General features: G+C 69.5%; 2 protein-coding genes across 2 annotated transcripts in view; one reads left to right on the forward strand and one right to left on the reverse strand.

The window, feature by feature from the left end:
• Positions 1-13,007, forward strand: part of LOC116956757 (dynein axonemal heavy chain 2) — a 464,532-nt gene that overhangs the window by 413,393 nt on the left and 38,132 nt on the right.
• The window catches only part of LOC142907956 (uncharacterized), a 224,622-nt gene that overhangs the window by 131,977 nt on the left and 79,638 nt on the right, over positions 1-13,007 (reverse strand). The gene's annotated exons all lie outside the window — the stretch shown is intronic.

Genomic DNA, 13,007 nt, shown 5'->3' on the forward strand with positions numbered 1-13,007 from the left:
TCTCTCCCCTCCACCAAGCGAGTCTCCCCCCCACCAAGCGAGTCTCCCCCCCACCAAGCGAGTCTCTCCCCCCCACCAACGAGTCTCCCCTCCACCAAGCGAGTCTCCCCCCCACCAAGCGAGTCTCCCCCCCACCAAGCGAGTCTCCCCCCCACCAAGCGAGTCTCTCCCCCCCCCACTACCGAGTCTCCCCCCCACCAACGAGTCTCCCCCCACCGAGCGAGTCTCCCCCCCCACCAAGCGACTCTCCCCCCCCCCCACCAAGCGAGTCTCCCCCCCCCCCCACCAAGCGAGTCTCCCCCCCCCCACCGAGTCTCCCCCCCACCGAGCGAGTCTCCCCCCACCACCGAGTCTCCCCCCCACCAAGCGAGTCTCCCCTCCACGAAGCGAGTCTCTCCCCACCACCAAGCGAGTCTCCCCCCCACCAAGCGAGTCTCCCCCCCACCAAGCGAGTCTCTCCCCCCCACCAACGAGTCTCCCCTCCACCAAGCGAGTCTCCCCCCCACCAAGCGAGTCTCCCCCCCACCAAGCGAGTCTCCCCCCCACCAAGCGAGTCTCTCCCCCCCCCACTACCGAGTCTCCCCCCCACCGAGCGAGTCTCCCCCCCACCAACGAGTCTCCCCCCACCGAGCGAGTCTCCCCCCCCACCAAGCGACTCTCCCCCCCCCCCACCAAGCGAGTCTCCCCCCCCCCCCACCAAGCGAGTCTCCCCCCCCCCACCGAGTCTCCCCCCCACCGAGCGAGTCTCCCCCCACCACCGAGTCTCCCCCCCACCAAGCGACTCTCCCCTCCACCAAGCGAGACTCCCCCCCCCCCACCAACGAGTCCCCCCCCACCACCGAGTCTCCCCCCCACCGAGCGAGTCTCCCCCCACCACCGAGTCTCCCCCCCACCAAGCGACTCTCCCCTCCACCAAGCGAGACTCCCCCCCCCCCCCCACCAACGAGTCCCCCCCCACCGAGTCTCCCCCCACCGAGCGAGTCTCCCCTCCACCAAGCGAGTCTCCCCTCCACCAAGCGAGTCTCCCCCCACCACCAAGCGACTCTCCCCTCCACCAAGCGAGACTCCCCCCCCCCCCTCCACCAGGCGAGTCTCCCCCCCCCACCAAGTCTCCCCCCCCCCACCGAGTCTCCCCCCCACCAAGCGAGACTCCCTCGCCCCCTCCACCAAGCGAGTCTCCCCCCCCCCCCCCACCAAGCGAGTCTCCCCCCCCCCACCAAGTCTCCCCCCCCCCACCAAGTCTCCCCTCCACCAAGCGAGTCTCCCCTCCACCAAGCGACGCTCCCCTCCACCAAGCGAGACTCCCACCCCCCCACCAAGTCTCCCCCCACCAAACGAGTCTCCCCTCCACCAAGCGACTCTCACCTCCACCGAGCGAGTCTCCCCCCCCCACCAAGCGAGTCTCCCCCCCCACCCCCACCACCGAGTCTCCCCCCCACCGAGCGAGTCTCCCCCCCACCAACGAGTCTCCCCCCACCGAGCGAGTCTCCCCCCCCACCAAGCGACTCTCCCCCCCCCCCCCCCACCAAGCGAGTCTCCCCCCCCCCACCGAGTCTCCCCCCCACCGAGCGAGTCTCCCCCCACCACCGAGTCTCCCCCCCACCAAGCGACTCTCCCCTCCACCAAGCGAGACTCCCCCCCCCCACCAACGAGTCCCCCCCCACCACCGAGTCTCCCCCCCACCGAGCGAGTCTCCCCCCACCACCGAGTCTCCCCCCCACCAAGCGACTCTCCCCTCCACAAAGCGAGACTCCCCCCCCCCCCCACCAACGAGTCCCCCCCCACCGAGTCTCCCCCCACCGAGCGAGTCTCCCCTCCACCAAGCGAGTCTCCCCTCCACCAAGTGAGTCTCTCCCCCCCACCAACGAGTCTCCCCCCCACCAAGCGAGTCTCCCCCCCCCACCAAGCGACTCTCCCCTCCACCAAGCGCGTCTCCCCTCCACCAAGCGAGTCTCCCCCCCACCACCAAGTCTCCCTCCACCAAGCGAGTCTCCCCCCACCACCAAGCGACTCTCCCCTCCACCAAGCGAGTCTCCCCCCCACCACCAAGTCTCCCCTCCACCAAACGAGTCTCCCTCCACCAAGCGAGTCTCCCCCCACCACCAAGCGACTCTCCCCTCCACCAAGCGAGACTCCCCCCCCCCCCCTCCACCAAGCGAGTCTCCCCCCCACCAAGCGAGACTCCCCCCCCCCCCCCCCACCAAGCGAGTCTCCCCCCCCCACCAAGTCTCCCCCCCCCCACCGAGTCTCCCCCCCACCAAGCGAGACTCCCCCCCCCCCACCAAGCGAGTCTCCCCCCCCCCACCAAGTCTGCCCCCCCCCACCAAGTCTCCCCTCCACCAAGCGAGTCTCCCCCCCACCAAGCGACTCTCCCCTCCACCAAGCGACGCTCCCCTCCACCAAGCGAGACTCCCACCCCCCCACCAAGTCTCCCCCCACCAAACGAGTCTCCCCTCCACCAAGCGACTCTCACCTCCACCGAGCGAGTCTCCCCCCCCCACCAAGCGAGTCTCCCCCCCCACCCCCACCACCGAGTCTCCCCTCCACCAAGCGAGTCTCCCCCCCACCAAGCGAGACTCCCACCCCCCCACCGAGTCTCCCCCCCCACCGAGTCTCCCCCCCCCCCACCAACGAGTCTCCCCTCCACCAAGCGACTCTCTCCCCTCCACCAAGCGACTCTCCCCTCCACCAAGCGACTCTCTCCCCCCCACCAAGCGACTCTCCCCCTCCACCAAGCGAGTCTCCCCTCCACCAACGAGTCTCCCCCTCCACCGAGCGAGTCTCCCCCCCACCAAGCGACCCTCCCCTCCACCAAGCGACGCTCCCCTCCACCAAGCGAGACTCCCACCCCCCCACCAAGTCTCCCCCCACCAAACGAGTCTCCCCTCCACCAAGCGACTCTCACCTCCACCAAGCGACTCTCTCCCCTCCACCAAGCGAGACTCCCACCCCCCCACCAAGTCTCCCTCCACCAAGCGAGTCTCCCCCCCACCAACGAGTCTCCCCTCCACCAAGCGAGTCTCCCCTCCACCAAGTGAGTCTCTCCCCCCCACCAACGAGTCTCCCCCCCACCAAGCGACTCTCCCCTCCACCAAGCGAGTCTCCCCTCCACCAAGCGAGTCTCTCCCCTCCACCAAGCGACTCTCCCCCCCCCCACCAAGTCTCCCCCCCCCCACCAAGTCTCCCCTCCACCAAGCGAGTCTCCCCCCCACCAAGCGACTCTCCCCTCCACCAAGCGACGCTCCCCTCCACCAAGCGAGACTCCCACCCCCCCACCAAGTCTCCCCCCACCAAACGAGTCTCCCCTCCACCAAGCGACTCTCACCTCCACCAAGCGACTCTCTCCCCTCCACCAAGCGAGTCTCCCCCCCCACCCCCACCACCGAGTCTCCCCTCCACCAAGCGAGTCTCACCTCCACCGAGCGAGTCTCCCCTCCACCAAGCGAGTCTCTCCCCCCCCACCAAGCGAGTCTCCCCTCCACCAAGCGAGTCTCCCCTCCACCAAGCGAGTCTCCCCCCCACCAAGCGAGTCTCCCCCCCACCAAGCGACTCTCCCCTCCACCAAGCGAGTCTCCCCCCCACCAAGTCTCCCCCCACCAAGCGAGTCTCCCCCCACTAAGCGAGTCTCCCCTCCACCAAGCGAGTCTCTCCCCCCCCACCAAGCGAGTCTCCCCTCCACCAAGCGAGTCTCCCCTCCACCAAGCGAGTCTCCCCCCCACCAAGCGACTCTCCCCTCCACCAAGCGAGTCTCCCCCCCACCAAGCGAGTCTCCCCCCCACCAAGCGACTCTCCCCTCCACCAAGCGAGTCTCCCCCCCACCAAGTCTCCCCCCACCAAGCGAGTCTCCCCCCACTAAGCGAGTCTCCCCTCCACCAAGCGAGTCTCTCCCCTCCACCAAGCGAGTCTCCCCCCCACCAAGCGAGTCTCCCCCCCACCAAGCGAGTCTCTCCCCCCCACCAACGAGTCTCCCCTCCACCAAGCGAGTCTCCCCCCCACCAAGCGAGTCTCCCCCCCACCAAGCGAGTCTCCCCCCCACCAAGCGAGTCTCTCCCCCCCCCACTACCGAGTCTCCCCCCCACCAACGAGTCTCCCCCCACCGAGCGAGTCTCCCCCCCCACCAAGCGACTCTCCCCCCCCCCCACCAAGCGAGCCTCCCCCCCCCCCCCACCAAGCGAGTCTCCCCCCCCCCACCGAGTCTCCCCCCCACCGAGCGAGTCTCCCCCCACCACCGAGTCTCCCCCCCACCAAGCGACTCTCCCCTCCACCAAGCGAGACTCCCCCCCCCCCACCAACGAGTCCCCCCCCACCACTGAGTCTCCCCCCCACCGAGCGAGTCTCCCCCCACCACCGAGTCTCCCCCCCACCAAGCGACTCTCCCCTCCACCAAGCGAGACTCCCCCCCCCCCCCACCAACGAGTCCCCCCCCACCGAGCGAGTCTCCCCTCCACCAAGCGAGTCTCCCCTCCACCAAGCGACTCTCACCTCCACCAAGCGACTCTCTCCCCTCCACCAAGCGAGTCTCCCCCCCCACCCCCACCACCGAGTCTCCCCTCCACCAAGCGAGTCTCACCTCCACCGAGCGAGTCTCCCCCCCACCAAGCGAGGCTCTCCCCCCCCACCAAGCGAGTCTCCCCCCCACTAAGCGAGTCTCCCCTCCGGGCCGTGTGTCCCGCAGGCGAGTGGGAGGACACGTGTGGCGAGCTGCAGCGCATGCTGCGAGTCTCCCCTCCACCAAGCGAGTCTCCCCCCCACCAAGCGAGTCTCCCCTCCACCAAGCGAGACTCCCCCCCCCCCCCCCCACCAACGAGTCCCCCCCCACCGAGCGAGTCTCCCCTCCACCAAGCGAGTCTCCCCTCCACCAAGTGAGTCTCTCCCCCCCACCAACAAGTCTCCCTCCACCAAGCGAGTCTCCCCCCACCACCAAGCGACTCTCCCCTCCACCAAGCGAGTCTCCCCCCCCCCCTCCACCAAGCGAGTCTCCCCCCCCACCAAGTCTCCCCCCCCCCACCGAGTCTCCCCCCCACCAAGCGAGACTCCCTCGCCCCCTCCACCAAGCGAGTCTCCCCCCCCTTCCCCACCAAGCGAGTCTCCCCCCCCCACCAAGTCTCCCCCCCCCCCCACCAAGTCTCCCCTCCACCAAGCGAGTCTCCCCTCCACCAAGCGACGCTCCCCTCCACCAAGCGAGTCTCCCACCCCCCCACCAAGTCTCCCCCCACCAAACGAGTCTCCCCTCCACCAAGCGACTCTCACCTCCACCGAGCGAGTCTCCCCCCCCCACCAAGCGAGTCTCCCCCCCACCCCCACCACCGAGTCTCCCCCCCACCGAGCGAGTCTCCCCCCCCACCAACGAGTCTCCCCCCACCGAGCAAGTCTCCCCCCCCACCAAGCGACTCTCCCCCCCCCCACCAAGCGAGTCTCCCCCCCCCCCACCAAGCGAGTCTCCCCCCCCCACCGAGTCTCCCCCCCACCGAGCGAGTCTCCCCCCACCACCGAGTCTCCCCCCCACCAAGCAACTCTCCCCTCCTCCAAGCGAGACTCCCCCCCCCCCACCAACGAGTCCCCCCCCACCACCGAGTCTCCCCCCCACCGAGCGAGTCTCCCCCCACCACCGAGTCTCCCCCCCACCAAGCGACTCTCCCCTCCACAAAGCGAGACTCCCCCCCCCCCCCACCAACGAGTCCCCCCCCACCGAGTCTCCCCCCACCGAGCGAGTCTCCCCTCCACCAAGTGAGTCTCTCCCCCCCACCAACGAGTCTCCCCCCCACCAAGCGAGTCTCCCCCCCCCACCAAGCGACTCTCCCCTCCACCAAGCGCGTCTCCCCTCCACCAAGCGAGTCTCCCCCCCACCACCAAGTCTCCCTCCACCAAGCGAGTCTCCCCCCACCACCAAGCGACTCTCCCCTCCACCAAGCGAGTCTCCCCCCCACCACCAAGTCTCCCCTCCACCAAACGAGTCTCCCTCCACCAAGCGAGTCTCCCCCCACCACCAAGCGACTCTCCCCTCCACCAAGCGAGACTCCCTCGCCCCCTCCACCAAGCGAGTCTCCCCCCCCCCCCCACCAAGCGAGTCTCCCCCCCCCCACCAAGTCTCCCCCCCCCCACCAAGTCTCCCCTCCACCAAGCGAGTCTCCCCTCCACCAAGCGACGCTCCCCTCCACCAAGCGAGACTCCCACCCCCCCACCAAGTCTCCCCCCACCAAACGAGTCTCCCCTCCACCAAGCGACTCTCACCTCCACCGAGCGAGTCTCCCCCCCCCACCAAGCGAGTCTCCCCCCCCACCCCCACCACCGAGTCTCCCCCCCACCGAGCGAGTCTCCCCCCCACCAACGAGTCTCCCCCCACCGAGCGAGTCTCCCCCCCCACCAAGCGACTCTCCCCCCCCCCCCCACCAAGCGAGTCTCCCCCCCCCCACCGAGTCTCCCCCCCACCGAGCGAGTCTCCCCCCACCACCGAGTCTCCCCCCCACCAAGCGACTCTCCCCTCCACCAAGCGAGACTCCCCCCCCCCACCAACGAGTCCCCCCCCACCACCGAGTCTCCCCCCCACCGAGCGAGTCTCCCCCCACCACCGAGTCTCCCCCCCACCAAGCGACTCTCCCCTCCACAAAGCGAGACTCCCCCCCCCCCCCACCAACGAGTCCCCCCCCACCGAGTCTCCCCCCACCGAGCGAGTCTCCCCTCCACCAAGCGAGTCTCCCCTCCACCAAGTGAGTCTCTCCCCCCCACCAACGAGTCTCCCCCCCACCAAGCGAGTCTCCCCCCCCCACCAAGCGACTCTCCCCTCCACCAAGCGCGTCTCCCCTCCACCAAGCGAGTCTCCCCCCCACCACCAAGTCTCCCTCCACCAAGCGAGTCTCCCCCCACCACCAAGCGACTCTCCCCTCCACCAAGCGAGTCTCCCCCCCACCACCAAGTCTCCCCTCCACCAAACGAGTCTCCCTCCACCAAGCGAGTCTCCCCCCACCACCAAGCGACTCTCCCCTCCACCAAGCGAGACTCCCCCCCCCCCCCTCCACCAAGCGAGTCTCCCCCCCACCAAGCGAGACTCCCCCCCCCCCCCCACCAAGCGAGTCTCCCCCCCCCACCAAGTCTCCCCCCCCCCACCGAGTCTCCCCCCCACCAAGCGAGACTCCCCCCCCCCCACCAAGCGAGTCTCCCCCCCCCCACCAAGTCTGCCCCCCCCCACCAAGTCTCCCCTCCACCAAGCGAGTCTCCCCCCCACCAAGCGACTCTCCCCTCCACCAAGCGACGCTCCCCTCCACCAAGCGAGACTCCCACCCCCCCACCAAGTCTCCCCCCACCAAACGAGTCTCCCCTCCACCAAGCGACTCTCACCTCCACCGAGCGAGTCTCCCCCCCCCACCAAGCGAGTCTCCCCCCCCACCCCCACCACCGAGTCTCCCCTCCACCAAGCGAGTCTCCCCCCCACCAAGCGAGACTCCCACCCCCCCACCGAGTCTCCCCCCCCACCGAGTCTCCCCCCCCCCCACCAACGAGTCTCCCCTCCACCAAGCGACTCTCTCCCCTCCACCAAGCGACTCTCCCCTCCACCAAGCGACTCTCTCCCCCCCACCAAGCGACTCTCCCCCTCCACCAAGCGAGTCTCCCCTCCACCAACGAGTCTCCCCCTCCACCGAGCGAGTCTCCCCCCCACCAAGCGACTCTCCCCTCCACCAAGCGACGCTCCCCTCCACCAAGCGAGACTCCCACCCCCCCACCAAGTCTCCCCCCACCAAACGAGTCTCCCCTCCACCAAGCGACTCTCACCTCCACCAAGCGACTCTCTCCCCTCCACCAAGCGAGACTCCCACCCCCCCACCAAGTCTCCCTCCACCAAGCGAGTCTCCCCCCCACCAACGAGTCTCCCCTCCACCAAGCGAGTCTCCCCTCCACCAAGTGAGTCTCTCCCCCCCACCAACGAGTCTCCCCCCCACCAAGCGACTCTCCCCTCCACCAAGCGAGTCTCCCCTCCACCAAGCGAGTCTCTCCCCTCCACCAAGCGACTCTCCCCCCCCCCACCAAGTCTCCCCCCCCCCACCAAGTCTCCCCTCCACCAAGCGAGTCTCCCCCCCACCAAGCGACTCTCCCCTCCACCAAGCGACGCTCCCCTCCACCAAGCGAGACTCCCACCCCCCCACCAAGTCTCCCCCCACCAAACGAGTCTCCCCTCCACCAAGCGACTCTCACCTCCACCAAGCGACTCTCTCCCCTCCACCAAGCGAGTCTCCCCCCCCACCCCCACCACCGAGTCTCCCCTCCACCAAGCGAGTCTCACCTCCACCGAGCGAGTCTCCCCCCCACCAAGCGAGGCTCTCCCCCCCACCAAGCGAGTCTCCCCCCCACTAAGCGAGTCTCCCCCCCGGGCCGTGTGTCCCGCAGGCGAGTGGGAGGACACGTGTGGCAAGCTGCAGCGCATGCTGCGAGTCTCCCCTCCACCAAGCGAGTCTCTCCCCCCCCACCAAGCGAGTCTCCCCTCCACCAAGCGAGTCTCCCCTCCACCAAGCGAGTCTCCCCCCCACCAAGCGAGTCTCCCCCCCACCAAGCGACTCTCCCCTCCACCAAGCGAGTCTCCCCCCCACCAAGTCTCCCCCCACCAAGCGAGTCTCCCCCCACTAAGCGAGTCTCCCCTCCACCAAGCGAGTCTCTCCCCCCCCACCAAGCGAGTCTCCCCTCCACCAAGCGAGTCTCCCCTCCACCAAGCGAGTCTCCCCCCCACCAAGCGACTCTCCCCTCCACCAAGCGAGTCTCCCCCCCACCAAGCGAGTCTCCCCCCCACCAAGCGACTCTCCCCTCCACCAAGCGAGTCTCCCCCCCACCAAGTCTCCCCCCACCAAGCGAGTCTCCCCCCACTAAGCGAGTCTCCCCTCCACCAAGCGAGTCTCTCCCCTCCACCAAGCGAGTCTCCCCCCCACCAAGCGAGTCTCCCCCCCACCAAGCGAGTCTCTCCCCCCCACCAACGAGTCTCCCCTCCACCAAGCGAGTCTCCCCCCCACCAAGCGAGTCTCCCCCCCACCAAGCGAGTCTCCCCCCCACCAAGCGAGTCTCTCCCCCCCCCACTACCGAGTCTCCCCCCCACCAACGAGTCTCCCCCCACCGAGCGAGTCTCCCCCCCCACCAAGCGACTCTCCCCCCCCCCCACCAAGCGAGCCTCCCCCCCCCCCCCACCAAGCGAGTCTCCCCCCCCCCACCGAGTCTCCCCCCCACCGAGCGAGTCTCCCCCCACCACCGAGTCTCCCCCCCACCAAGCGACTCTCCCCTCCACCAAGCGAGACTCCCCCCCCCCCACCAACGAGTCCCCCCCCACCACTGAGTCTCCCCCCCACCGAGCGAGTCTCCCCCCACCACCGAGTCTCCCCCCCACCAAGCGACTCTCCCCTCCACCAAGCGAGACTCCCCCCCCCCCCCACCAACGAGTCCCCCCCCACCGAGCGAGTCTCCCCTCCACCAAGCGAGTCTCCCCTCCACCAAGCGACTCTCACCTCCACCAAGCGACTCTCTCCCCTCCACCAAGCGAGTCTCCCCCCCCACCCCCACCACCGAGTCTCCCCTCCACCAAGCGAGTCTCACCTCCACCGAGCGAGTCTCCCCCCCACCAAGCGAGGCTCTCCCCCCCACCAAGCGAGTCTCCCCCCCACTAAGCGAGTCTCCCCTCCGGGCCGTGTGTCCCGCAGGCGAGTGGGAGGACACGTGTGGCGAGCTGCAGCGCATGCTGCGAGTCTCCCCTCCACCAAGCGAGTCTCCCCCCCACCAAGCGAGTCTCCCCTCCACCAAGCGAGACTCCCCCCCCCCCCCCACCAACGAGTCCCCCCCCACCGAGCGAGTCTCCCCTCCACCAAGCGAGTCTCCCCTCCACCAAGTGAGTCTCTCCCCCCCACCAACAAGTCTCCCTCCACCAAGCGAGTCTCCCCCCACCACCAAGCGACTCTCCCCTCCACCAAGCGAGTCTCCCCCCCCCCCTCCACCAAGCGAGTCTCCCCCCCCCACCAAGTCTCCCCCCCCCCACCGAGTCTCCCCCCCACCAAGCGAGACTCCCTCGCCCCCTCCACCAAGCGAGCCTCCCCCCCCCTTCCCCACCAAGCGAGTCTCCCCCCCCCACCAAGTCTCCCCCCCCCCCACCAAGTCTCCCCTCCACCAAGCGAGTCTCCCCTCCACCAAGCGACGCTCCCCTCCACCAAGCGAGTCTCCCACCCCCCCACCAAGTCTCCCCCCACCAAACGAGTCTCCCCTCCACCAAGCGACTCTCACCTCCACCGAGCGAGTCTCCCCCCCCCACCAAGCGAGTCTCCCCCCCCACCCCCACCACCGAGTCTCCCCCCCACCGAGCGAGTCTCCCCCCCACCAACGAGTCTCCCCCCACCGAGCAAGTCTCCCCCCCCACCAAGCGACTCTCCCCCCCCCCACCAAGCGAGTCTCCCCCCCCCCCACCAAGCGAGTCTCCCCCCCCCCACCGAGTCTCCCCCCCACCGAGCGAGTCTCCCCCCACCACCGAGTCTCCCCCCCACCAAGCGACTCTCCCCTCCTCCAAGCGAGACTCCCCCCCCCCCACCAACGAGTCCCCCCCCACCACCGAGTCTCCCCCCCACCGAGCGAGTCTCCCCCCACCACCGAGTCTCCCCCCCACCAAGCGACTCTCCCCTCCACAAAGCGAGACTCCCCCCCCCCCCCACCAACGAGTCCCCCCCCACCGAGTCTCCCCCCACCGAGCGAGTCTCCCCTCCACCAAGTGAGTCTCCCCCCCCCACCAAGCGACTCTCCCCTCCACCAAGCGCGTCTCCCCTCCACCAAGCGAGTCTCCCCCCCACCACCAAGTCTCCCTCCACCAAGCGAGTCTCCCCCCACCACCAAGCGACTCTCCCCTCCACCAAGCGAGTCTCCCCCCCACCACCAAGTCTCCCCTCCACCAAACGAGTCTCCCTCCACCAAGCGAGTCTCCCCCCACCACCAAGCGACTCTCCCCTCCACCAAGCGAGACTCCCCCCCCCCCCTCCACCAAGCGAGTCTCCCCCCCACCAAGCGAGACTCCCCCCCCCCCCCCACCAAGCGAGTCTCCCCCCCCCACCAAGTCTCCCCCCCCCCACCGAGTCTCCCCCCCACCAAGCGAGACTCCCCCCCCCCCACCAAGCGAGTCTCCCCCCCCCCACCAAGTCTCCCCCCCCCCACCAAGTCTCCCCTCCACCAAGCGAGTCTCCCCCCCACCAAGCGACTCTCCCCTCCACCAAGCGACGCTCCCCTCCACCAAGCGAGACTCCCACCCCCCCACCAAGTCTCCCCCCACCAAACGAGTCTCCCCTCCACCAAGCGACTCTCACCTCCACCAAGCGAGACTCCCACCCCCCCACCAAGTCTCCCTCCACCAAGCGAGTCTCCCCCCCACCAACGAGTCTCCCCTCCACCAAGCGAGTCTCCCCTCCACCAAGTGAGTCTCTCCCCCCCACCAACGAGTCTCCCCCCCACCAAGCGACTCTCCCCTCCACCAAGCGAGTCTCCCCTCCACCAAGCGAGTCTCTCCCCTCCACCAAGCGACTCTCCCCCCCCCCACCAAGTCTCCCCCCCCCCACCAAGTCTCCCCTCCACCAAGCGAGTCTCCCCTCCACCAAGCGACTCTCACCTCCACCAAGCGACTCTCTCCCCTCCACCAAGCGAGTCTCCCCCCCCACCCCCACCACCGAGTCTCCCCCCCTCCACCAAGCGAGTCTCCCCCCCCACCAAGCGAGTCTCTCCCCCCCCCCACCAAACGAGTCTCCCCCCCACCACCGAGTCTCCCCCCCCCCCACCGAGTCTCCCCCCCCACCAAGCGAGTCTCCCCCCCACCAAGCGAGTCTCTCCCCCCCCACCAAGCGAGTCTCCCCCCCACCAAGCGAGTCTCCCCCCCCCACCAAGCGAGTCTCCCTCCCACCGAGCGAGTCTCCCCTCCACCAACGAGTCTCCCCTCCACCAAGCGACTCTCTCCCCTCCACCAAGCGAGACTCCCACCCCCCCACCAAATCTCCCCCCACCAAACGAGTCTCCCCCCCACCAACGAGTCTCCCCTCCACCAAGCGACTCTCCCCTCCACCAAGCGACTCTCTCCCCCCCACCAAGCGACTCTCCCCCTCCACCAAGCGAGTCTCTCCCCCACCAAACGAGTCTCCCCTCCACCAAGCGACTCTCTCCCCTCCACCAAGCGACTCTCTCCCCTCTACCAAGCGAGACTCCCACCCCCCCACCGAGTCTCCCCCCCCACCAAGCGAGTCTCCCCCCCACCAAGCGAGTCTCCCCTCCGGGCCGTGTGTCCCGCAGGCGAGTGGGAGGACACGTGTGGCGAGCTGCAGCGCATGCTGCGAGTCTCCCCTCCACCAAGCGAGTCTCCCCCCCACCAAGCGAGACTCCCACCCCCCCACCAAGCGAGTCTCCCCCCCACCAAGCGAGTCTCCCCCCCACTAAGCGAGTCTCCCCTCCGGGCCGTGTGTCCCGCAGGCGAGTGGGAGGACACGTGTGGCGAGCTGCAGCGCATGCTGCGAGTCTCCCCTCCACCAAGCGAGTCTCTCCCCCCCACCACCGAGTCTCCCCCCCACCAAGCGAGTCTCCCCCCCCCCCACCAAGCGAGTCTCCCCCCCACCACCGAGTCTCCCCCCCACTAAGCGAGTCTCCCCTCCGGGCCGTGTGTCCCGCAGGCGAGTGGGAGGACACGTGTGGCGAGCTGCAGCGCATGCTGCGAGTCTCCCCTCCACCAAGCGAGTCTCCCCCCCACCAAGCGAGACTCCCACCCCCCCACCAAGCGAGTCTCCCCCCCCCCCACCAAGCGAGTCTCCCCCCCACCACCGAGTCTCCCCCCCACTAAGCGAGTCTCCCCTCCGGGCCGTGTGTCCCGCAGGCGAGTGGGAGGACACGTGTGGCGAGCTGCAGCGCATGCTGCGAGTCTCCCCCCCACCAAGCGAGTCTCTCCCCCCCACCACCGAGTCTCCCCCCCACCAAGCGAGTCTCCCCCCCCCCCACCAAGCGAGTCTCCCCCCCACCACCGAGTCTCC

Source organism: Petromyzon marinus (genome assembly GCF_048934315.1).
Source record: "Petromyzon marinus isolate PM22_M1 ecotype Great Lakes invasive population chromosome 67 unlocalized genomic scaffold, UKy_Petmar_22M1.pri1.0 chr67_unloc.3, whole genome shotgun sequence".
NCBI lineage: Eukaryota > Metazoa > Chordata > Hyperoartia > Petromyzontiformes > Petromyzontidae > Petromyzon > Petromyzon marinus.